This window comes from Littorina saxatilis, linkage group LG14, assembly GCF_037325665.1.
Source record: "Littorina saxatilis isolate snail1 linkage group LG14, US_GU_Lsax_2.0, whole genome shotgun sequence".
Taxonomy (NCBI): domain Eukaryota; kingdom Metazoa; phylum Mollusca; class Gastropoda; order Littorinimorpha; family Littorinidae; genus Littorina; species Littorina saxatilis.
In genome coordinates, this window is record NC_090258.1 from 42,462,669 (window position 1) to 42,489,690 (window position 27,022).

At 40.8% G+C, this 27,022-nt stretch overlaps 2 long non-coding RNA genes across 2 annotated transcripts; both read right to left on the reverse strand.

Moving 5' to 3' along the window:
* Positions 1-1,291: 1,291 nt before the first annotated feature.
* Positions 1,292-8,972, reverse strand: LOC138947806 (uncharacterized). The gene is made up of 3 exons (XR_011449811.1): positions 8,923-8,972; positions 2,526-2,613; positions 1,292-1,325 (listed from the first exon to the last, which is right to left on the reverse strand). It is a non-coding gene; the product is annotated as an uncharacterized lncRNA (long non-coding RNA).
* A 9,174-nt stretch (positions 8,973-18,146) lies between these two features.
* LOC138947801 (uncharacterized) lies at positions 18,147-25,240 on the reverse strand. Its single transcript, XR_011449810.1, has 6 exons — positions 24,815-25,240; positions 24,226-24,321; positions 23,655-23,752; positions 22,937-22,999; positions 22,503-22,596; positions 18,147-18,632 (listed from the first exon to the last, which is right to left on the reverse strand). It is a non-coding gene; the product is annotated as an uncharacterized lncRNA (long non-coding RNA).
* Positions 25,241-27,022: the final 1,782 nt, after the last annotated feature.

A 27,022-nucleotide genomic window follows, 5' to 3' on the forward strand; every position in this document is an offset into this window, starting at 1 on the left:
GAAACAATACAGAACACTGACCCCGTGCATCAGAGCAACAACACCAGCATCTACCGCCCCACCTGAGAATTGAAGATGTGAATTGCAGATGGAATGAACGAATTTCTGTAGCGTGTGGATCTTGCAGTTGGTTGTCTGAATCTGTTGCTCCTGTCTGTCCGTCTACTGTCAAATTCCGGTCTGAGTGGGTGCGAGTCGTCAGCCAAAATCTTCTGTACCTTGTCAGTCAGTCGTCGTTCATGTGTTGATGTGAAATTGTCCTGCTTCCTCCCAACCACCCCACTTGCTTTCCTGATGAATTTATCTAATCTATCCCTGTCTTGCTTGTTGATGTTGCCACCCCAACACACGGAACCAAAGTACAACACACTATTGCACGTTACTCGGACGTCTTCACCGGTCCGCGGCATTCGTTGTTTGTCTCATTGTCAGGGGGCGCTACTCTTTCCAAATTAAAGCAAACCCTCACTGAGTTACTTCCAAACATCGTATGATGGCACTCACGTGTGAAACTTACATTTTCGTTCTAAGCCTCGTCAAAGTAGACGTAAGTTTGCAGGGCACTGAGACCAATTAGGCGCTAATTGATCTAGTATACATGTATGCAATATTTCGGTGGGTGTATTTATGTTCGTGTAAAGCCCTGACATCATTAGATGTTAGATGGAATGATAGATCTACAGCTTAATTTCGGTCCGAGAAAAAACAAAACGTTCGCTCCCCAGAGAGAGATGTAACAGAAGGGCTTCCCTGGACCTCAATCGGCAGCGTGCAACATGAAGAGGCCACAGGCTGTGTTTGAGAAATATAAGATAAAAGGCCTTCCCTAGACCTTATGCAATAACCAACGTACAACATCAAAACTTATACCTCATGTAAATCCCGATCAAAACACTTACCTTTGTCGGCGGGCCCAGTGTCCAATCGGTGAGACCGTTCGAATTTAAAGTTATTGATTATCAAACAGATACCTGAAAACAACAAAAGGCAACCAGTTCGAACTCAAAGTTATTGATTATCAAACAGATTCCTGAAAACAACAAAAGGCAACCAGTTCGAACTCAAAGTTATTGATTATCAAACAGATACCTGAAAACAAGAAAAGGCAACCAGTTCGAACTCAAAGTTATTGATTATCAAACAGATACCTGAAAACAACAAAAGGCAACCAGTTCGAACTTAAAGTTATTGATTATCAAACAGATTCCTGAAAACAACAAAAGGCAACCAGTTCGAATTAAAAGTTATTGATTATCAAACAGATACCTGAAAACAACAAAAGGCAACCAGTTCGAATTAAAAGTTATTGATTATCAAACAGATACCTGAAAACAACAAAAGGCAACCAGTTCGAATTTAAAGTTATTGATTATCAAACAGATACATGAAAACAACAATACACAATCAGCTCGAACTTAAAGTTATTGATTATCAAACAGATTCCTGAAAACAACAAAAGGCAACCAGTTCGAACTTAAAGTTATTGATTATCAAACAGATTCCTGAAAACAACAATACACAATCAGTGTCTTTGTTTTCATTGTCACAACTTTATTGTCCCATCGCTGGGAAATTCGGGTCACTTCCTCCCAGTGGAAAGCTAGCAGCAACAGAGTCGCGCTTCCCAGGTGTAAGCGTGTTTAGGTGTAAGCAGCCACTTGCATTTATGGCAGAATGACCGTGGTCCACGGGAGTGGAACATGGATACCGTCTCTGAGTCTGCACATAAAGTTGACCCGTGTCCGTCCCGGCCCAGATTCGAACCTGCGTCCTTAGGATCACAAGTCCAGTGCTCTACCAACTGAGCTACCGGGCCACCGGTTCAACTCTAAATGAAATGAAGAGAACAAGTGGCAAGCTCGAGCATCCAGTAACAAGAACACTATAATGCAGACGCTGAGAGCTAGGACACAACACAGGCATTGACAGCAGTCAAAACGATACGTATGTTTCCGCCTGAACATATTATATATTGTCGGAGTGCATAGTGGAATGAACTGACGCACCATGCTCTACTGGCGCATACCATCTGAAAAAAGACCCAAAGGAATTCCCTTGAACGTCCTATCAAAGGGCGCATTGTTATTCGGTTACCTTTGCAACCATATCCACACATTCCATGGGAGTAATGCATTTGGAATGAGCTAGGTCACAAACTACATTGACACATACAGTCTAAGCTCAGCTGACACCACTTTGGAAAATTAAGCTTCTATGGACTAAATACCATATCCGGGAAGGCGTACCCCTTGTCTTGACAAGGTTACTGCGTGAGCCTGCTTTCGGCTTTGCGCCTTCGATTATGTCCACTTAACATTTGGTTGTCAGGGTAAACCGACCAATTATCGTTTTCTCCCCACCTAAACCCTCGGAGTGTTGCATCTGGACATGCCCTAACAACACCCCAAGGCCATGGCCAGGAAAGCACTGTTTCCAAAATACTCTCTTTTGTTGACAACGCTTCAAAATGGCCATGCTCCTCCCATCTATCCCTGTGCCATTCAAGTAATGACCAGCCAACTGACCTTTGGGACTGGCATCCATTTTGTAGAAGTCATCATCGTCTGTGAAAGCTGTCGCCATCTTCGCTTTTATCCCATTAGCAAACTTTATCTGAAAGACACATTCACACATACATTATTTTACGAAACAGGACTGACGTTTTCTGGCTATCGTATTTTTTGTACTGGTGTAGTCGACTGTTTGGTCAATCGGTGTCATATGTCATTAATTTAATGTTACGTGTGGGGAAGCTGAGTCATTGGACCATTTACTCGTGTTGTTTAAAAGTAGAAAGGGGCCGGAATTCTGTAGTATTTCTTTTAAACAAAATGGGGTTTGAGCCTATACACAGTTATTGCAGTTAAGGTATTAGAACACACCTGACAGTACGCTGGAGTAGCCTCCCTTCCCGGATTTAGAACGCGTTTCGTGTCGTAACAGATTATCCACTTATTAGCCATATCCGTATGCAAAATAATGAAATAAACATTAGGAAATGTCAGAAGTTTACAACTATCGACATTCTCTATCAGTGCAATAAAAAAACAATCGTTAGAACTTGCATTTACGACATGTCGTGCGTGAGAACGTGTCACTGTAAACAAGCACTTCTTGCCTGGCTGAAGAACCATACGAGTCAATCTAAAACAGACAAGTAATGGAAAGCAGTCTGCGGATAAACATAACAAACTGCTGATGAAAAAGTGTGTTCGTCCCTGCTCTGGATAACAGACATTGGACTGATGACAACGTGGCAGCGTTCACGCGAACAGATTTTTTTCAGATTATCGCTTCTACATTTTATTGCACGTACTTGGGGCAGATAAGAATTTCACACTGGAAGATGACAAATTGGTCTTGTGAGTTGAGAACCACATGTTCTTTGCTGACAGAAATCACGATGGGACAAGATGCAGATTGTGTTGAAGAGATGTTTGCAGATTATCGCATCTACATTTTATTGCTCAGATCAATGCACGAAGTTGGGGTAGATCTGAATTTCGCAATGCCGGAAGACGACAAATCGGTCTTTTGAGTTGAGAACCACATGTTCTTTGGCGGCAGAAATCACTATGGGACAAGATGAGGATTGTGTTGAGGAGGTTAATACTGACTGACTTTAGATGAAGAGTTCCTAGACCTGGTTTTTGTAGAGAGGCATCATGATGATATCCTGTGTTTTTTTAACGTTCTTGGTGACAACGCGCCAGAATCGCACGAAGATCGAACTCTCGAAGAAAACAAGTTTATCGCTGAACATCGGAAATGTGAAAGTATTACTCTTCCTGTCTGATCAGTCTCCCCGTTAAATCTACAGGCTACATTATTTATCAGGTAACTTACCAAACCGGAGTGTGTGTGTGTCAGTGTCAGTGTGTGTGTGTGTGTGTGTGTGTGTGTGTGTGTGTGTGCCGGATTACCACCATTAACGCACCCTTTTGGACTTTTCTACGTAACCTTACTATGCCTGCTGTGACATTCACGAGGATTATTGTGATTCTTGGACAATCGTGTGCCTGTGCTGGACTTGCAGGAAGACAAACGGCGTCGGAACGTATACGTGCTGCCAAGTGTGCATGCCCAGAGCGCAGTGTGAACCGAGAGTGAATGTGTCATTCACTCATTGTGTGGAAGTTTTGCTTGATTGATTTATTCATGATTTAATTTGCCTTTTGGTTCAATAGAAAAATCTGTGTACGTTATACTTTGTATTTTGTGGTGTGATTCGCCCGAGTGCGAGACCCCCATCCCCGAACGCCTCTGTGGGTAGAATTGTATAATTGTGTGAGTAACGTGAGTGTGTAGATGAGAATGTGTAGATGAGAATGTGAAAGTTGCTTTGGACCCAGACACACACAGCAGACTTCAACGCAACAGCTAAGTTTCAGCCTGACAAAGAAATTCGAGTGACACAGCTAAGGGCTGTACTTCTTATTTCTCTATTAAAACAAATGTTTCAAGATCTTTTGGCCAATAAAAAATAAATTGTCTGTTCCTAATAACATGGGTAAACAAAATAGGGTAGATAGGTAGGGATTTTTAATTTTTTTTGCCAGGATAGAATTCTTCAAAATAACTAAATGACACAAAGAGACAAGACTCGCTATAGATAAATTTATAAAAAAAAGAGTAAAAAATGTGACAAAGAATATAAAATGATTGTTTTACCTGGTCTGGAATCTTCAGTAGTAATTGCATAAAAAAAAGTCTGATATATATATATATATATCAATTATCATGTTAACTTTTTCTTAAAATGGGTGCGCTAAATCCTAGTCTGTTTGTTTTTAATGGACTAAGCAATCCTTGGACTGACAGAAAATATGTATTTTAAAAATGTCCAGTTGCAAATTACTTAGTTTTCTAATTGGAAGAGAATATACACTCTTTTGTGTTCAAATGGGGAGGGGGCGGGGGTAGTAAAAGGATCACAGTTCAAGATTGTGCGCGACAAGAGGTGTGTTTCTTTTAACTGTGATAAAGAGCGACAACTCAACTTGGTATCTAACACTATTTCTGAACACTGTAACCACTTTAGCACTTTTAATTTATTTTATCTGTCTTCCAAACTTCTTCTTCTTCTCCTCCTCTTTTTTGTTCATGGGCTTAGACTCCCACGTTCACTCATGTTTTTAGCATGAGTGGATTTTTACGTGTATGACCGTTTTTACCCAGCCATTTAGGCAGCCATACGCCGCTTTCGGAGGAATTCCAAACTTCTAATTCAGCTTCAAACAATGAGAAAAAAAAGGTGTTTTTTTAATTCAACAGTTAAATCACTACACTCGACTCCACTTAGCTCGACCCCGCTTAGCTCGTCCGCCGTTTAGCTCGTCGCCATATTTTTTCCCCGGGCTGACGTCCTTCTTTGTATCTGTAAAATTAAGCTGGTTAGCTCGTCCGCCGGTTAGCTCGTCCGCCGCTTTGCTCGACCAAACTTTCCAGTCCCAAGGCATGGTGTGACGTCATTTACGCCGGATAGCTCGTCATAACGACATTGTGTCGTCAGCGATGACGTCTTCTGACAGGATGACAGTAACAAAAGAACGTTCCATAAACTGCCAGACTTTTCGAATTGAATGTCAAAGAAGAAAACATGCGCTGTTTATCTGATTTTGCTACTTTGTTTCAATTTTCTCCCACTTATTAGTAGGTACAATGTACACACAAAACTTTCTTTGTATGACTAATTAGAATAATGTTTGGACAATGACACCTGTCAATCATTTCTGGCATCCATCTGTCACTCAGTCTCTCTCTCTCTCTCTCTCTCTCTCTCTCTCTCTCTCTCTCTCTCTCTCTCTCTCTCTCTCTCTCTCTCTCTCTCTCTCTCTCTCTCTCTTCTGCCCATCTCTCTGTTATTTTCATAGTAACACATGTTACAAACCCAATATGCGAAACGAATATAAACTCTATCAACATCTTACCGAGTCTATGAACAGAAATTCGTCATTTGACCATTGCACATCATAGCTCCTACTCCATGGTGATGAAAGGATTACTTCTGGTTTGTAGACACGGTAAAATGTCATGTTGTGAACAAAGGGCTATTCGAGGATGATCTACTAGATTGATAGTTATCTCAGAACCTGATACACCCGTTTACAAGTGTTTATGTGCTTTTAATATTGGTCTGGACGAATTCGCCGGATAGCTCGTCGCAGCATATCCCCCAGGGAAATTGGACTCCGTTTACCTCGTCCGCTGCTTAGCTCGTCGGCCGGTTAGCTCGTCGCGAATTTTTCGGTCCCGAGAGGGACGAGCTAAGCGGAGACGACTGTATGTTGGATATTCTATTTTGCTTCCCTATTTATCTTAAGTTTTTGATCATCTGATTACCTTGCTTTCCTATTTGTAAGATAATATGCACTCTTTTCTGAAAAATAGGTAGGGGGTGGGGGTAGTAAAAGCATCAAAGTTCAAGATTTTGCGCGACAAGAGGTGCGTTTCTTTTAACTGTGATGAAGAGGGATCACTCAACTTGGTATCTAACACTATTTTTGAACACTGTAACCACTTTAGCACTTTTAATTTATTTTTTTCTGTCATCCAAGCTTTAAATTCAGCTTATAAAATGAGTAAACAAGTGGTTTTTTTCTGAATTCAACAGCTAAATCACTCTGTTGGGTGTTCTTTTTTGCTTCCCTATTTCTGTTCTGAAGTTTTTGATCATCTGATTACCTTGCCTTTCTATTTGGAAGATAATATGCACTCTTTTCTGAAGAATGGGTAGGGGGTAGGGGTAGTAAAAGCATCACAGTTCAAGATTTTGCGCGACAAGAGGTGTGTTTCTTTTAACTGTGATGAAGAGGGATAACTCAACTTGGTATCTAACACTTTTTCTGAACACTGTAACCACTTGAGCACTTTTAATTTATTTTTTTCTGTCTTCCAAGCTTTAAATTCAGTTTATAGTATGAGTGAAAAAGTGTGTTTTTTCTGAATTCACCAGTTAAATCACTATGTTGCATGTTCTATTTTGCTTCCCTATTTTTGTTCTGAAGTTTTGATCATCTGACTACCTTGCTTGTCTATTTGGAAGATAATATGCACTCTTTTCTGAAAAATGAGTAGGGGGTGGGGGTAGTAAAAGCATCACAGTTCAAAATTTTGCGCGACAAGAGGTGTATTTCTCTTAAAATTTGTGAAGAGGGATAACTCAACTTGTTATTTAACACTATTTCTGAACACTGTAACCACTTTAACACTTTTAATTTATGTTTGACTGTGTTCCATGCTTCAAATTGGGCTTCAAAAATGGATACATAAGGGTTTTTTTCCAAATTCACCTGTAAAATCACTATGTTTGATGTTCTATTTTGCTTCCCTATTTCTCTTCTTCAGTTTCTGATCATCCGATTGGTTTTTTGTTAACATATTCACAATACAATATCACAATTTCTTCAGTAGGGTTTGCGTGAAAAAATCTCATACCTATGCTCAAACTTCAGTCGCTATCTCAAAATTTTGCGCGACAAGCTCTATTCATTTTGTTTTTTCCTGATAAACAAAACACTGAACTAACATAAAAACAAACCTTTAAAACTGCCTAACCACTTTGAAATATGGCCTCAGGTGTGAACTCCAGCCTTAAAAGCTCTTGGTTTTAGGAAATGACATACTGAATCTGTCAAAATGCAAGAATTTTCCAAGTCGACAAATTAGAACAAACCTAAAGTGAAAGCAGGATGTATGTATAAGTATGACGGGGTGAAAGAATATAATCATATTCATTGACCCAGTCTCGACACAATATCACGCGATACCATGGATGGACGGAGCTGTAAAGTATATATTATATGGCATGACCAAAGTAAGGAGAATTTGTAATGGGATGTAACAAAGCATGGGAAATTCACCATGGGCAGAATAATCAACGCAAGCCTAGAAGTTGTAGAACTATATTTTGTTTTATATATATATATATATATGTATAGGTTACAACACGAGTGGTTTTTTATATGGCTTGTATTTCAGTCAAGACCCAGCGGATGAATATCATCGGGAGACACGAGCCTCTGGCGAGTGGCTCTCGATTGATATTCCCGCTGGGTCTTGACTGAAATACAAGCCATATAAAAAACCACGAGTGTTGTAATCTGTATATCCCATTCTACCATCAAACACAAAGTGTAGACTACTAGCGGCACTGTTGCGATCTGTGCAGGGTAAAACTGTTGCCAGCGAGACTTAGCCCTTTTGCAACCTTAAACTAAGTGACCGTCGCTGAAAAAATAAAACGAATGAGTGCATCGATAAGTACGCGGTAACACTACTTTCAGACCATTTAAAAGCTTTAAGTAAAGGTTCATAAGTTGCAAGAAAGTAATGAAGTCGAATAGAAATTAATTTAGTTGAAGCGCACATTCTTTTGTTTTGCGTTTCAGGTCGGCAGAACGGGCGAAACGGGTTTGGGACCCATTTGGCTTACTCGATTCAGAATCGATTCCACGTTGTTTTTCTCGAAAGTGTGTAATTAGGCTTATTGACAGAGAAGCAAATTTTAGGGAACAAATATGTAGGTTTAGATTTAACCATTTGCTCCCTATTTGAAATGTATCTACGTGATAAACTGTTTTGCGAGTGTGTTTGCATGGATGAACTTAAACTGGTATGGGTGTGGTGAGGAAAACGCGACCGACACGGAAGCTGACGGAGAGATCTGACTCACTGGATTATTATGATGTTTAGCTAGTGTAGCCATACTTCTGCGTTTTTTAAATTCCAGGGACAAAAAATAATCATACGTTCGACAGCTCATGGACGAGAAAACACACTCACGACATAGCCATGTCTGTTATAAATACACACCTGCGTTGTGACCTCTCCACAGTGAAGACGACACAGCAGGGGGTGGGCCGGCGGAGGGAGAACAAAACCGAAAGCAAGACCGGGCGAGGAGAAACAGCAACAACTCACCGCTATAGCAGGAGGTCAGTGAGGGGTTGAGGTGAAGGCAGACAGCGATGACACAGGTGACAACAAAACTGAGAGAAGGCAGACAGCGATGATGTTTGTGTAAACAGATGTTGTCGCTTTTTGGGGACGACTGAGTGACTACCAGGTAACTTCCGCGTCCTAGTCAGTGTTTTATACGTCACGTGACAGGGGTGACAGGTGCAGATGCACCTTTATATGCAACGGATTTCACGGCCGGCCCACTTATTTTCAGGTCAGTGGCCCAAGGCAGAGTACAGGCACATGAACGAGTTTCTTTATCTCAGTAGTGCTTGTCTCATGCAAAATATAATGTTTTCTGTGTGCACCTTTCTTGGTGTGTGTCTGTGTTTGTGTGTCTGTGTCAGTGTGCGTGTGTGTGTTTGTGTGTGTGTGTGTGTGTGCGTGCGTGGATTTGCAGGAAAATGCGGACCAAATGGGGTCGTCCGTCGCTATATCGCAGCAATTTGCGGACATCGGCCGAAAAATGCGACTATTTGCGGACGTCCCCAAATAGGCGGTCTTTGGTCCGCAAATTGCTGCAATATAGTGACAGACGTCCGCAAATTGCTGCACCCCACTAAAAATGAATTTGCAAGTTGTCCTCATGTTGCTGCGATATGGGTGGAGCCCTGTTTCGACAACGAGCCCTGTTTCACACAAATTTCAGATCCATTGTACTATCCATTTTCAGATCATACACAGATTTTACACATTTGCAGAGCATCTCTGTATTTAGTGCCAACTGCTGCCAGCGATTTTATGTCGTTTTTAAACTGCTGTAAAATATGAACCAGATATAGCACGTCAAAAACTAAAGCAGATTTGCGGAGGAAACTTAATGGCTGTTCGATTTGTGCATAGTTTGTAATTGCTGTATTATTTTTACCTCCTCATAAAGTGTGTGATACGGGGTAAGGATGAAGTGACTCTTGATTGCATGCAAACACGCTACAAACATCGTAAAAATGCATTGTTTTGTTCGAGGTTAAGATAGTCGTTGACGAATTGCATCCCTCTTTATGATCTACCAACGTGTTAGATAATCACATAAGTAAACAAGGTGTCGTTAACTGCAACGTGTGTGTACTACATGTACATACATGAACTAGATTGTTTTCTCTTTTTTGTGTATATTACCACCGTTATTCTCAACAGAGCCAGTAAAGAACTTTGTTTGTTAGTTTGTTTCTCTGTTTGTTTCTCTGTCAACGGATTAGACTTGTTTCCCTGGTACTCTGGGGTCAATGTGTGTGTGTGTCCTTATAAAATAAAGTTCAGTGCAGTTCAGTTCAGCTCGCGGCGAGAATTGCCTAAGAAACGCTAATTCCTCTCCACACTCGCCAAATCTAGCGTCTAAAAGTCCAGAGCAGTACAAAACACTGAAAGGAGGAAGGCCCAGCGACTGTGCTCTCTCTGCCTGCTTCTGTGGATTAGGTCAGCACGTTTTTCGCGTGGAATTGCGTTAAGTTACCGCACACACGTAGGCAGTCTCCAGTTATACGGCAAATAGCAGATCGTTATCATACACACACACACACACACACACACACACACACAACTACACAAGAGGTGTCTTCTTATTCCTAGCCGAAGGAAAGCAAGTTAGAGTGCACACTGTTCAGTTCACTCCTTGCACGCATATGAAAGCAGCTGTGCGGGTTTGTTGCTCAGGTTTAAGGAGTTTAACATGCAGGTTTCATGTTGTGAGTAAGTGCCCTACATTCTATGCGACGGATGACTGATTTTGTGTAGTTTATTAAAGTATAATACTTGTGAAAGTCCCCCCCCCCCCCCTCCTTACCATACCTCTTTCAACCGATACCCCCATCCCTGCCCCCCGTCGCAACCCCCTCCCCCATCTTAAACTTGTTTGACGAGTTCGGGCAGGTTTCACGGTAATCAGACTCTTTGATGTGTGTAAACTTTGCCTTCAAATTACTTGCTTACTGTGTTGATTTTCATCATTTTTTCTGCTTGGCATGAGTAAGTATGGTATTTGCAATACAAAAAAATAAATAAAAGCTAAAATGTTTGTGTTTGAGCAATTATTTGAGCGAGTTTTTCGAAGCGAACGTGTGAATCCTGACAGACACCATTTCCTTCTGTCACATGACCCCATCTCAAAGTGTGATTCAACAGACACGAAAATAACACACAAAACTTATGATAATGGGGTTATTAATTCAATTAATACACAAGGTTAGTCTCTGACTAGATAAAAAAATATCAAATGGGAGCATAAAACCGTTTCTGGAAAAATTTTCAATCGCCACCGAAAGTGTCTGTCAGTAAAAAAAACACGTGCTTTGTTTGCAAAGCAAAGCCTAATTTTACACATCGCGTCTGTTATTCTTGCTTGTGAACATCTTCTTCTTCTTCTTCTTCGGCGTTCCAGACAGCTTGTGAACATCAATTTATTGATGTTCTTCACTGGAAAGCAGGTGTATCATCAACAGTATCACAAAATCGCAAAGAATGAACATTTTTGTTGTGATCCGACCGGTGTCTGTAGACTGAATCACACGTTCGGCAAACTTTGTTTTTAACGGAAATAACCGAGCCTTTCATCGGAAACGACGTTTCAACCGCTTCAGATCGTCTGCAGGAAGAACAAGTCGCGTAAGGCGAAAATACAATATTTAGTCAAGTAGCTGTCGAACTCACAGAATGAAACTGAACGCAACGCAACGCAGCAAGACCGTATACTCGTAGCATCGTCACTCCACCGCCCGTGGCAAAGGCAGTGCCCGTGGAATTGACAAGAAGAGCGGGGTATTCGTTGCGCTGAGAAGGATAGCACGCTTTTCTGTACCTCTCTTCGTTTTAACTTTCTGAGCGTGTTTTTAATCCAAACATATCATATCTATATATTTTTGGAATCAGGAACCGACAAGGAATAAGATGAAAGTGTTTTTGAATTGATTTCGAAAAAAATAAAAAAAATTTGATAATAATTTTTATATATTTAATTTTCAGAGCTTGTTTTTAATCCGAATATAACATATTTATATGTTTTTGGAATCAGCAAATGATGGAAAATAAGATAAACGTAAATTTGGATCGTTGTATAATTTTTTTTTTTTTTTTTACAATTTTCCGATTTTTAATGACCAAAGTCATTGATTAATTTTTAAGCCACCAAGCTGAAATGCAATACCGAACCCCGGGCTTTGTCGAAGATTACTTGACCAAAATTTCAACCAATTTGGTTGAAAAATGAGGGCGTGACAGTGCCGCCTCAACTTTCACGAAAAGCCGGATATGACGTCATCAAAGACATTTATCAAAAAAATGAAAAAAACGTTCGGGGATTTCATACCCAGGAACTCTCATGCCAAATTTCATAAAGATCGGTCCAGTAGTTTAGTCTGAATCGCTCTACACACACACACAGACAGACACACAGACACACAGACACACGCACATACACCACGACCCTCGTTTCGATTCCCCCTCGATGTTAAAATATTTAGTCAAAACTTGACTAAATATAAAAAGAGGAATGCGATACCCAGTGAGTAAAACATTTAATCGTTTTTAGTGCCTTTTGATCAAGTTTTGTTGCGTCTGTCAGCAACGTTCGTCAACCCAACGTTCGACACAGCGACGCACGCATACGGATTTGCAGCGTTTGCATTCGGAAAGTGAGGGATTTGTGAGTTCGTTTGCATAATTTCAATCGCTAGTAGGTTTTCCCTTCGTCTCCCATTGTTGTGTTTGCATGTTATTGGCATTTCATTGTGTAAATTGAAAGTTTGTGAGTAACAGTAGTACAATCTGTCGAACGTTGGCGACGCTGACAGACGGAAATATCGAACGTTGCCTTCAATGACAGAAGGGCTTGGCGATCGTACTTTCGATTCGTAGGAACACAATATGGAGACAGCAATGTGCGCTCGTTACCACAACGGTCATGAACCGGTGTAACACAGAATTTTTACTCCACAAAAAATTGACTCCGGAGTAAACTTCCAGTAACAATCTTGTACGAAAAAAGAACTCCACAAGGAACTAAATTTTTACTCCCAAATATTTACTCCCAGTAAACATCTCGTACGAGAAACTTAGGGCCTACTCCTTCGTTTATAATTCGCGCAATATCCCATTTACGTGCAATCCCGTTTTGCCGCCGTCCCATTTTGGCGACATTTCACAAGCCAAGCGTCATCTTACTACCGCATCCCATTTTGGCGCAATCCCGTTTCACCGCTATCCCATTTTTTTATTTATTTATTTTTTTTTACATTTAGTCAAGTTTTGACTAAATGTTTTAACGTAGAGGGGGAATCGAGACGAGGGTCGTGGTATATGTGTGTGTGTGTGTGTGTGTCTGTCTGTGCGTGTGTGTGTGTGTGTGTGTGTGTGGTCTGTGTATGTGTAGAGCGATTCAGACCAAACTACTGGACCGATCTTTATGAAATTTGACATGAGAGTTCCTGGGAATAATATTCCCGGATATATTTTTTATTTTTTTCGATAAATACCTTTGATGACGTCATATCCGGCTTTTTGTAAAAGTTGAGGCGGCACTGTCACACCCTCATTTTTCAATCAAATTGATTGACATTTTGGCCAAGCAATCTCTGAAGAAGGCCGAACTTCGGTATTGCATTTCAATTTGGTGGCTTAAAAATTAATTAATAACTTTGGTCATTGAAAACCTGAAAATTGTAAAAAAAAATAATTTGTTTTTAAAACGATACAAATTTACGTTCATCTTATTCTTCATCATTTTCTGATTCCAAAAACATATAAATATGTTATATTTGGATTAAAAACAAGCTCTGAAAATTAAAAATATAAAAATTATTATTAAAAAAAAATTTCCGAAATCGATTTAAAAACAATTTCATTTTATTCCTTGTGGGTTCCTGATTCCAAAAACATATAGATGTGATATGTTTGGATTAAAAACACGCTCAGAAAGTTAAAAAGAATAGAGATAAAGAAAAGCGTGCTATCCTTCTCAGCGCAACTACTACCCCGCTCTTCCTGTCAATTTCACTGCCTTTGCATCGAGCGGTGAACTGACGATGCTACGAGTATACGCTCTTGCTGTAAAAATGCAGTGAGTTCAGTTTTTGTTTCTGTTAGTTCGACAGCTTGACTAAATGTTGTACATCAACAAAGTATGCAAACCAGATGATCCAGCGACATCCTTCCCAATTTATGTCCAATGGCCGTCTACCCACAACACGCCACTGGATGCCGCGTGATCAGCCAACCATGTGGTGCCAGTCGTGAAAACCAGGTTCTTTGTCCCACAGTGAGACATTCAAGTTGGGGACTTTGTGACCGCTGACTTTGTCAGCATGGATGGAAAGGTGGAGAGATACAGGGCGGTGATCATCCCCAAGTCAACCCATTTCCCCGATGGGCCAGATCGAGAGGAGATCTGTGTGAAGTGTTTGCGCGCAAAAGACAATGGGAGATACTATGTCTTTCCTAATGTTGATGACATTTCATGCTTGCCAATGGCTCAGATAAAAAAAATCCCACCAACCAACCATGAACAACAGGGGGATTACTTTTTTTGACATGTGACCAAGTCTCATTTGAGCGTTCACAGTGTTACCTGAGAATAGCACACCCCCTTGAATTGGGACCAAAGAAAAAGCGTTGTATATATGCATTTTTGAATGCTTTTCTAAAGTCATAAGTTCATTTGTGAAAAATTTTTTTTTTAGGGATTGTTTTGCTGAATGCATGCAGTTAAGAAATTGACCCCGTTTTCAAATTTAGGGGGTAGGGTTGCCCCATAGCCCACGTATGTCTGTGTGACTGTGTCAAATATCAATCTACTTTGCGTACAAAATGTATAGATGTTTGTTTTTCGATTTTAGAATGATTTCTTAAGCTGGCTAGAACTTCTGAGGTCTACAGGAAACGATAAAGATAAAAAATGTACAAAATAAAAGTAGCGTCCTTTATCTTACCATTGTTCTGATCAATGCTGTCCCTTTATTTGCAAGTTAACCATTTTTGACTCACATGCGAAGCAAAAGTGAGTCTATGTACTCACCCGAGTCGTCCGTCCGTCCGTCCGTCCGTCCGTCCGGACGTCCGTCCGTCCGGAAAACTTTAACGTTGGATATTTCTTGGACACTATTCAGTCTATCAGTACCAAATTTGGCAAGATGGTGTATGATGACAAGGCCCCAAAAAACATACATAGCATCTTGACCTTGCTTCAAGGTCAAGGTCGCAGGGGCCATAAATGTTGCCTAAAAAACTGCTATTTTTCAATTTTTTCCCATTTTCTCTGAAGTTTTTGAGATTGAATACCTCACCTATATATGATATATAGGGCAAAGTAAGCCCCATCTTTTGATACCAGTTTGGTTTACCTTGCTTCAAGGTCAAGGTCACAGGAGCTCTTCAAAGTTGGATTGTATACATATTTTGAAGTGACCTTGACCCTGAACTATGGAAGATAACTGTTTCAAACTTAAAAATTATGTGGGGCACATGTTATGCTTTCATCATGAGACACATTTGGTCACATATGATCAAGGTCAAGGTCACTTTGACCCTTATGAAATGTGACCAAAATAAGGTAGTGAACCACTAAAAGTGACCATATCTCATGGTAGAAAGAGCCAATAAGCACCATTGTACTTCCTATGTCTTGAATTAACAGCTTTGTGTTGCATGACCTTGGATGACCTTGACCTTGGGTCAAGGTCACATGTATTTTGGTAGGAAAAATGTGTAAAGCAGTTCTTAGTGTATGATGTCATTGCTAGGTTTAGTTATTTGACCTTGACCCTGAAGGTCAAGGTCATGTAAAGGTCAAGGTCAAGCATGTGAGTCGTATGGGCTTTGCCCTTCTTGTTCTTAATGTGTTCAAGGAGTATGTTAAAAATTATTATCAATGGTTGCTTTAAACAGCACCTTTGGGCAGTTATTATGCACTGAAGTTGTAAAAGCATGTTTTGGGGGTTTTAGGATATAGCGTCTTGGAACGCCAATCATCTTGGAAATACGAATGTTCATATAATTTTTTTTACTGTTTTGGATAGATAAAAAGTTGAACTCTTGGTGCAAACTGTTTTTTGGCCCCTGTTTGACTATTTATTATTTTGGAATATTGTGTGTGAGGGGGAAACTGCAATCCTCAATATCATGAAACGTGCCCTCGGGGTATACTGCATAGAACATTGCTCTAAGAAATAACATCCTGTTTATTTTACTAATTTGAATGGTGATAATAATTTAAGACACCCCCCCCCCCTCCCATGGATGACCTACTTTCCCGTCCTTGCCATTCGCTCAAGAAGCAGGTAAGGTGTTTCTATAACATAACAGACGACTCTGTGACATTGGTGTCTCGAAACAGGGTCGATGGAGGTTTCAAAAATATTTACTTACTGCAAGTGGAGGAGAGGCCCCTAATATGGATGTCTTTAGCTTCACGCTGATAACTAGCTTGTAATCTTGCGAAGAAGTTTAATATAGTGTTTGGTAGTTTTACTCTTTTTAGCTAGCCTTTAGGCCTAATTGGAGCAAACTAGGTTTGATAGAAATTGATCCAAAAATGAATACAGAAACATTCACAACTGGTCCTTATCAAGCGCCCATGCTCCTAATGTGGACCAGTAAAGAGGCTAATCACTGTAAAAAGGCTCCTATACTTCAAAATAGCATGATACTTTTTCTTCAGCATTCCAGAAATTCTGGTGACGTGTGAGCTCGTTTGCCCATTTGGGTTCCCCATAGTCAGCTTCACTCCGCTTTCGTTGGGTATAGGCATGCTGGGTATTTTCGTGTTTCCATAACCCACCGAACTCCGACATGGATTACAGGATCTGTTCCGTGCGCACTTGGTCTTGTGCTTGCGTGTACACACGAAGGGGGTTAAGTCACTAGCAGGTCTGCACATAAGTTGACATGGGAGATCGGAAAAATCTTCACTCTTAACCCACCAGGCGGCAGCGACGGAGATTCGAACTGACGACCCCCCGATTAGGAGGCCGACGTCTTAAGGCTGTTCTTAACCAGACGAACCATTGGTTCGCCGAACTAAGGTTCGCGAACCATGGTTTGTGTCTTAACTGGGTGAACTTGTTCGGCAAACTCAAGGACTAGTTCGTCCAGTTAAGACACGAAACCTGGATCGCCGACAAACGAGGGGAGCTCACTCCGAGTCGACAATAAAAGCAAGTAAGTTATTCCCCTTCCAAAAATGGCTGCCTCCAAGACGAAATCACCGATTGAGTGGTAACTCCGTGCTGGGTCTCTCCTTCCCACTTGATCATTGTGCACGAAGCCTGGTAATCTTGAACTTTAGTGTGTTAAATTCATAGCTCACAATCGAGTGGCATACTTTACTTATTTTAGATCCAAGTACCTGTAATCAAGCCCAAGAACATTTATCATGAAATTAATTGACGGATTAAGCTCCAAACCTAAGCATAATTAATTAATTTGGTTGTTTGATCGGCGAAAATGGCGTAGGTTGTCAACCAAGGGACTTCAATTACACGACAAAGTTGCCTCCTCTGTCCGCTGACACGGATAATTCCTTCTTTGACGCATGTAATTTGTAAACAAAATGCATTCGTACCAGAGTACGCTATGATTCGTACAGTTCATCGGAGTTAATTCCGTGACTTTAAAGGGATCTAAAAGACTTGTTATGATTACAAGTGCAGGTTCTCCAAATTTGGAGGCTTGAATGCCTCTGAATTATACTATGAATTTAACACATTAAAGTTCAAGATTACCCGAAGCCTTCTATGTCATTTACCCTCCTGGGTTAAAGGTTATAAATTGATTCGAGAAAATAACATGACTGGTATGGACTGATCATTGTGTCTACCGTGGAGCCATCGGGGTTCTATGGGAAATGCTACACAAAAAAACTTGCCTGTGAAAAGGGAAAGACGGTGACCAAACATAAATAAATAAATGATGATAGCGATATTTCTGATTGTGGATCAGCAGAGTCGAGAAGCATACATGATGATTACCAAAGTGTGTGTGCGTGTCTGTCTGTCCACGTGTGTGTTTGAGCTCTTTTCGGTACAGAATATGAGTTTGGGGATTGAGTGAAGAGGGAGACCTAAAAAAAAAACTACTCGGGATTTTGGTTCTTTTTATCACAATTCAATCTGTTTTAATTTTCAAGTTATATCAGAAATTTTCTATTTGCACTGATACACTGGAATCCCTTGTGGATGTATTGCTTTAAGGGTCTACAAATAGTACTACTGAACCAAAATCATCCTGTTTCTTTACGTTTTGAGCAATTCAATTGGTCTTGGTTTTTGTTTTTTAAAAAGCTTTCATTGCGATAAACAAAACATTACTGGATAGACGTTTTCTTGGAGAACGTCTGTATTAGCAAGCATTTAAAGTAGGAGGACGATATGGAACGTACGATAAAAGGATGTGCTTTAGCTTTCTGTCTCATCATTTATAAATGTTGCCCTTCAATCACACACACACACTTTTGATCCAGCTCCAACCATATTTCATAAGGCTTTATTCAGGGTTGTTTCTTGTTCTTAAACATCCGATTTCTAAGCACACGTCTGTGCTGAGAATATGAACATGAACCGATATGAACATCAATGTCAGCCGCCTTTTTATTATGAAATAATGTTCATTTGTGTTCCAAACACTTCCGAAGAATACTTGTTGGTGTGTCTTCAGTCGCCCTGACATCATCACAACTCGACCCTGTCCTGCAAAAATACAAATATATACAGGGTGACACCCAAACATTCAACCCAAACAAATGCTTATTTCTTTTACATCTGTTGACCGAATTAGTTATCTTTCTTTTTTTCTTTCTTTTTTTTGGGGTCCCTGTCCTGTCCTGTCTTGTCTTGTCATGCCTTGTCTTGTCTTGTCATCCCTCTATTGGCCTACTGGCAACCTTTTCCTAAATTGTCTTGTCTTGCCATGTCTTGTCTTGTCTTGTATCTATATCTATATACGGCTTGTGTCTGTCTGTCTGTCTGTCTGTGTGTTCGCCATGCACGGCCAAAGTTCTTGATGGATCTGCTTCAAATTTGGTGGGCATATTCAGGTAGACCCCGGACACAATCTGGTCGATGAAAATTTTTAACACGTGCTCTCAGCGCGCAGCGCTGAACCGATTTTGGTTTTTCTGTACATCCATTCCCAGTAACTCTTCCTTATCTTCTCCAGTGTTTTGCGCGTTTATCTCCCTTCCTTCGTACGGTGCGCCGGCAAAGCCGGCGTACACCCGGCAAAGCCGGGTCCCCGGCGAAGCCGAGTATTCGGCTCAACTTCTTCCCGGCGAAGCGGGTATTCATCTAGTTGTATATACATTTAGCATACATTTGGGTAAAGGTTTGCGAACAGGTAAGAGACAGAGACAGAGAGACAGAGATGGTGGTGGTCTATGTTACATTACACAGGTCAACACAGTTGCAAGTTCATAGGTTAAAGACTGCCCTTTTCGTAGCGTTCATTAATTAATTCCTATTGTTTACATGTGCCAATAATGTTATAAAACTGTACCTAAGGGGATATAATAACGATTGGCTGTAGCTTTCGAAAACAGTCTCAAAGTGAAAGTGGATGTTTTCCGGAAATTGCGAAGTTAACAAGAATACAGAAAAGCGCGCTTTCCTGCTTAGCACAATCCGCTACCGCGCTAATCTGGCGTGTCAATATCACTACGTTTTGCACGTGGAAGGTGAGCGATTTCCTTCACGCGGGGATTGACGAAGCTGTACTGTCTGTGTTGACGGTCTAAAAATAGCCCAAGCCCTGGAGAACTGTTTCTAAAGATAGCAATAAACTTTATTAAAGGCATATGTACGCGCTCCCGTGTTTACAAAGTGTAGTTTGCCCATAATCGATGTCAAACGCACCATAAGACCATATAATGACGATATGTCACCATGCGCGGACCATAATACATGCATTACAGCTTGTTCTAGCCTCTGAAAAAGTGAGGATGTCAACAAAGCCGCGGTGTTAGCTCCCTTGCATCAACGTTACATGTGTTGCCAAATCTATAAATAGGACGATCCAGATCAAAATGAAAATTAACATATCTCAACATTGAAGGGGTCCTAGACCACAATATTTTGCAGGGAACTTAATTTAGCATGTCTCCAGCTGTTGGTAAAGCAATTAGCGTGTATAGTCATCGAGTACATATGCCTTTAAGAATTGATTATTTCTTGTAATTGGTAAGGACTTCAAACCTAAAACTTTGCAGGAAGCTTAATTTATACATCCCCGCAACGATGGGAAAAGCCCTGGAAGTAAGTAAACTAATTAAATAGGACTTTGTCAGCCTTTAAATGAGGGGTTATTGTGTATAGTGAGGAAATAATTTTCTGATGTATTTTTAATTCATTATTGGTGTTTTATGCAAAACGTACGGTCAATATTGAAAGTTTAAAAAAAAGTACTGCCCTCACATTAATACGAAGGCGGGGTCACAGCTGGATAAGACAAGGTACGGCAATTTCGACCCGGAGGTCTCTTTCAGGGCGCACAGAGGATGAGACAACACAGGAGAAGAAAAAAACCCACAGATAATAGCACACGGAAGGAACGATTACAGCAGTTATAATTAAATTACTTTGTGGGTCAGGGTTTTTTAGGAGTACAGGGGAAACCCCTTTTAAGACCTTAAAAAATGTGAGAAAATCAAGTCTTAAAATGGAAGGGGTCTAAAAATGGGGGTAATTTACAGAGGTTATGAACAGAACATCTTCTTCTTCTTCAGCGTTCCAGAAATTCTGGTGACGTGTGAGCTTGTTTGCCCATTTGGGTTCCCCACACTATACTCTGAGAGCATAGTCAGCTTCACTCCGCTTTCGTTGAGTAGGCATGCTGGGTATTTTCGTGTTTCCATAACCCACCGAACTCCGACATGGTTTACAGGATCTTTTCCGTGCGCACTTGGTCTTGTGCTTGCGTGTACACACGAAGGGGATTAAGTCACTAAGCAGGTCTGCACATAAGTTGACCTGGGAGATCGGAAAAATCTCCACTCTTAACCCACCAGGCGGCAGCGACCGGGATTCGAACTCACGACCTCCCGATTAGGAGGCCGACGTCTTACCACTGTGCGCCACTTCACCCGTCACAGAACATCTAAAGAAGCAAGATCTTAAAAAGGAGGAAGTCTGAAATGAATGGGTCTGAAAGAGGGGTTCCACTGTGGAAAAGTACCTGTCAGTTTACCTGTATGTATTAGGACTAGGTGGCCGAGTGGTAACACACTTGCGCTCGGAAGCGAGAGGTTGCGAGTTCGACCCTGGGTCAGGGCGTAAGCAATTTTCTCCCCCCTTTCCTAAGCTAGGTGGTGGGTTCAAGTGCTAGTCTTTCAGATGAGACGAAAAACCGAGGTCCCTTCCGTGTACACTACATTGGGGTGCGCACGTTAAAGATCCCATGATTGACAAAAGGGTCTTTCCTGGCAAAATTGTATAGGCATAGATAAAAATGTCCACCAAAATACCCGTGTGACTTGGAATAATAGGCCGTGAAAAGTAGGATATGCGCCGAAATGGCTGCAATCTGCTGGCCGATGTGAATGCGTGATGTATTGTGTAAAAAAATTCCATCTCACACGGCATAAATAAATCCCTGCGCCTTGAATATGTGCGCGATATAAATTGCATAAAAATAAAAATAAAATAAAAAAATAAAAATCCCTGCGCTTAGAACTGTACCCACGGAATACGCGCGATATAAGCCTCATATTGATTGATTGAATAAGACCACCCCTGACATGCAGCACATACCAAATATCTACAAGTGCTTTGTGTGAACAGTAAAAAAAATTGTTTTCCTTTTTGCGAATTCATTTCATTAAACACAACAACAACAAAATTCATCAAATTACAGCTGAGCAGAACGGCTTTCACAATTATGACTGGGCCTTTAAAGGCATGTTCCTCACCATATTACCCAGCATATCAAACACCACATGTTTGACTAGGTTTTTACATGGGAACAACAAGACTATACAGGATGGTAAAAAAACCTCCCTATTTTCTTTTTAATCACATTTTTGACTGCGAAAAAAAAAAGAGATCAAAAAGGAAATAGGGCGCTTTTTTTTAGACACCCCTTTTTACGTCCAGCTTCTTTTGGTGGAGATTCAAGTTACAGACACATGTGAAATTCATTAAGCAAAAAGGTTCCCACTATGCACTGCCACAGAACACAACCAGGTTATTAATGTGCGGTACAGTGTATAATTATGTTTAAGTAAAAGGATGCCCATCTATGATGTCTGACATTTTGGTTCTAACGGTAAGGAACGTATGTTTAGGCTCTAATAAGGACAGTTTGTCTTGTCAAAAGCCTCATGCATATTCCTTCCTCCCCATGCAAGACTTTCTTTTATTTGAATATCTGCCTTTATAGTACAAAAATCAAATAAAAAGGTCGCACTCTGCGCATAGCGACAAAAATCGCAATTTTACCAAGAAAACCTCACACTCTTTATGTGGAGAAAGACCCTGACTGTTGCAGTATGTTATGCATTTGAAAACATCTGAAATTGTGTACTTGAATTCTACAGTTTGATCAGTTATGTGTGTTTAAAAAGTTACCTTGATCATTCTGACATGCTCTTACTCAAATCACATCCCAGACAATATTGTAGACTCCATTGATAGACGCTGTGGTGCATGGGAGAACTGCATTCTGAGGAAACGAAAAAAATATACACTGAGGAAGAACAGTCACAACAACATTTGCAGCAGCAACAGGCTATATAATTTTATTCAAAGAACACTTAAATAAGGTAAAATGAAAATCAGTGTTGTGTCAGTAAATTTGATTTGGGGGAGATGGAAGGATTGGGGTGGGGGTTTAGAGGCGGGGATAGAAGGATAGCTGGGAACCGGGGAAGGTGGGGTGGCTAACACAGTTTGATCATGTAATGACTGGTACAATGTTTAATATATCTAAAAAGGCAGCAACTCTGTAATGCATTATGTGAACCAACTTCTCCATAAACTAAATAAAGATCAGTAAAAGTTACCTCTTTCATTCTGGAATCTTTTTGGTCCCATCACAGCTCAGACGCAGACTCAATGGACAGATACTGTAATGATGAAAAAAACACCAGCATTTTAAGGGAGAACAAGAATTATGCAGAGAGGAAAAACAGTAATTAGTAAGAACAACAGCAGCAGCAGCAGCAGACTCAATACTCTTACTCTACATAACACTCTCACTGAATGACTGATTCAGTAACTAAATCCCAGTGAAGTGCAAGTGATCAAAATTACTGATGTAAAAACAGAGAGAGAGAGAGAGAGAGGCAGAGAGACAGAGAGAGACAGAGACAGACAGAGAGACAGACAGAGAGACAGACAGAGAGACAGACAGACACAGACAGGCAGAGACAATGCGAATGTGTGTGTGTGTGTGTGTGTGTGTGTGTGTGTGTGTGTGTGTGTGTTTGTGTACATGGGAAATGCAGTGCCATTGAAAACAAACACTTGCTTCATTTAAATATCAACAGTTATACAACATAAGAGGCACTAGAAAAGTTGTACATGAAAATAAATGTTGCTCTTGCTGATGGAAAAAGAGCAGGGGGAGAGGGTCGATGTTGCTTGCACTTGCAGATAATTATGCACTAACATCCAGCTGTTTTTCTGGGTGTACTGTAACCCTGTAATGTTTAAGCAGAAATGTTTGTGGATCACGTTATGCTTCTGCTTTTAGATCAGTTTGAGTATTTGCAATATTACCTGGATCATTGCGGCATCCTCTTGATCACATCACATTTGAGACTTTGACTTTAGATATAGACTCCATGGGCAGACGCTGAAGTTATTACAAGGGCATTCTGAAAAATGACAATACAAATGCAGAGATGTAGAACTTTACATTACACTTACAGAAGCAACAACCAGAGAGCTGATTTATACAGGTAGAGAGAGAGAGAAAGAGAAGAAGAAGTAAAAGAAAAAAGAGAGCATAGAAAGAGAGAGGGGGTGGGGGATGGGGCAAAGGGAGTGTGTAATGTGACGTGAGGAAGGGGAAGAGCAATGGAAAATGAAACTCTCAGTACTTTTAATTTATATTAACAGTTATGGAACTATTTGAGCACTCCCCATAACCACAAACAAGGTACAGACGGCAACATATGTTGCATGGAAGGGTGGGGGTAGTTGGACTGGAGAGTGTTGTTATGGGTTTAGGGTGGTGCTGGGGCGGAGTGTGTATGTAACTTGATAATAATAAGCATGATCAGTTAGAGCTAACAACTATCTTGATCTTCACAGACATAAATTGCACAATGATTTCACCAGCATGTACCTTTATTTTTGCCCTTGAGTTAGGTGGAAGACAATGTTGAGTGGTGAACGCAAGTTGTATTGATCACTGGGTCATCCTGCGGTCCGGGCCATTGATCTGCACATTGCACCAGCACAAACAAACACAATGTTATGATCTCAATCAGCCTGCATGGTCAATCATGAATCTAAGAACACAAACACTGTCCAGATCTAATTGAAAACGAGATCATCATTTAGCCTACTTGGAAAATTCAATGAAAATCTAGCAGTCAACGAAGCAGATAGATCTGTCCTTGCGATTGTTGTTGCAAGCAGATAAATGTGTGAACTTCCTTATCTCAACGTTATCATTCAACATATTGATATTTCGCCTGGTGGATGTTGTGCCGATGAGATAAACAAACAATCAAAATCAAAGTCATAAACTTTTGAAGAAAAAAATTAAACAAATTGAGCAGAAAGAATCTAGCTTACTGCTGTGCTGATTTCGACAAAATCAATGCGTTTACATGCCGAAGTCATTCCTGCTTTTATTCATATCATACTAGATGATCCTAATGCACAACAATACGAAAACGAGCTCAGCGAAATGAGTAACACTGCCTCACCTGCACTAACACAATGCTGCAGAAGCGAAGGTCGTCTACGACTGGAAATTTCGAAGTCGAACAGCGGCGTTTTTTCACTCTCAGCGGTTGTCTTGCTCGGAAAAGTGAAAAGCTTAACTTGAAATCGAACGGAAGTCACCATCCTACCTTTTCGTTCAAGCGTTGTTTTTATAAAATCTCAGAAAATGTAATTTTGACTTGGGTGATTTCGTCCGCCATTGAGATTCAGTTTTTCAATAATTTGTCTTCCTCCTTGGCAGAAGAGTCAAAGGTTCGGCCCGATCTTCAAGGTTCCCAAGACATGACTTGCAAACCCCGAACCTAGTTCGCCGAACCCCCCAAACCTAGTTCGAAAACTCAGGTTCGTCTGGTTAAGAACCAAGACAAGTTCGCCGAACCAGTCTTGAGGTTCGCCGAACCCCACGAACCTAGTTCGCGAACCAAAGGTTCGTCTGGTTAAGAACAGCCTTTACCACTGCGCCACTTCGCCCGAATGATACAACTTAGTGAGCAAGTCAGACTGATTAAAAAAGGCTTCACATTTATCTGTTTCGGTTCGACGAGAACATTATTTGAACCACAAGAGGACACTAAAGAAACATATCAAAATACAAAGAGAAAATAAAAGAAATGTCCGTCGGTCCGTCCGTCCTTCTGTGTGTGTGTGTATGTGTGTGTGTGTGTGTGTGTGTGTGTGTGTGTGGGGCGGGGATATAGCTCAGTTGGTAGCGCGCTGGATTTGTATTCAGTTGGCCGCTGTCAGCGTGAGTTCGATCCCAGGTTCGGCGGAAATTTATTTCAGAGTCAACTTTGTGTGCAGACTCTCTTCGGTGTCCGAACCCTCCCCCCGTGTACACTACATTGGGTGTGCACGTTAAAGATCCCACGATTGACAAAAGGGTCTTTCCTGGCAAAATTGCTTAGGCACAGTTAATAATTGTCTACCTATACCCGTGTGACTTGGAATAATAGGCCGCGAAAGGTAAATATGCGCCGAAATGGCTGCAATCTACTGGCCGTATAAAATTTCATCTCACACGGCATCACTGCAGAGCGCCTAGAACTGTACCCACGGAATATGCGCGATATAAGCCTCATTGATTGATTGATTGTGTGTGTGTGTGTGTGTGTGCCTCTCTCTCTCTCTCTTTCTCTTCCTCTCTGTCTGTCTGTCCGTATGTCTGTTTATCTCTCTCTCTCTCTCTCTCTCTCTCTCTCTCTCTCTCTCTCTCTCTCTCTCTCTCTCTCTCTCTCTCTCTCTCTCTCTCTCTTCCTCTCTGTACATACTTAGCAAGAGATTGCCGGCGAAGGTTACCCGAAGTTGTCACTCGGCGCTTTTTCAAGAGGCAACTGTTAAAGCAAGCTTTGTCATGGAAGACTGATGGAAAGGGCTTTCAAGTCCATGAGGAGAGAGCAGCAGACACAACAATTGCATTCGGACTTGTAAAGGATCCTACTTCATAGGTCACACATCATTACGTCCGGCTGAGTTGGCCACCGTCGTCAGCTGGATAGTTTATGTTATTCTACATACGTGAGAGAGACACTCGATATATAATAATTGTTCAAATCACATGTGTGTATATATTATCATGTAAATGAGGTCATATCAAGCAAGTCTGACAGGGACCTGTTTTCCACTGCTTATGATGCCAGAGTCACCGAGACAAACGTCATTATAGAATAAAAATTGCGCTCGCTAATTACCCTCGATGAATTTTCAGAACTAACACCTCACGCCACACTTTCAGAGTGACGTTTCTTTACTTTGACGTAATATATTGCACGAGGCTTTAGAAGAGATCGAGGTTCCAAAACAAGCGTCTTCAATATAGCTGCCTCGACTGCAGGAAATGTTCAGTAAAATACACGTAAGTACAGTGTGTAGGATAAACAAAATACTACATGGCTTGCTGTGTCGTACCAGATTTACACTCGTTGCTTTTTCAAATAATGAACAGCTCGCTTTCGCTCGCAGTTCAATATTTTAAAAAAACCTCGTGTAAATTTGGTACGACACAGCAAGCCATGTAGTATTCTCTATGTCTCTGTGTTCCCGTCAAACCAACTGAGCTACACCCGTTTGTTCTTTTAAACAAAGGTGGTTAATTTATATTCAGAATTCATTCTTATCATACTGACATAATACAGTTCACTTTTGTTTTAATTTGCCAAGTTGTACCTGTTACTCATTTTCGTAAATGTTAT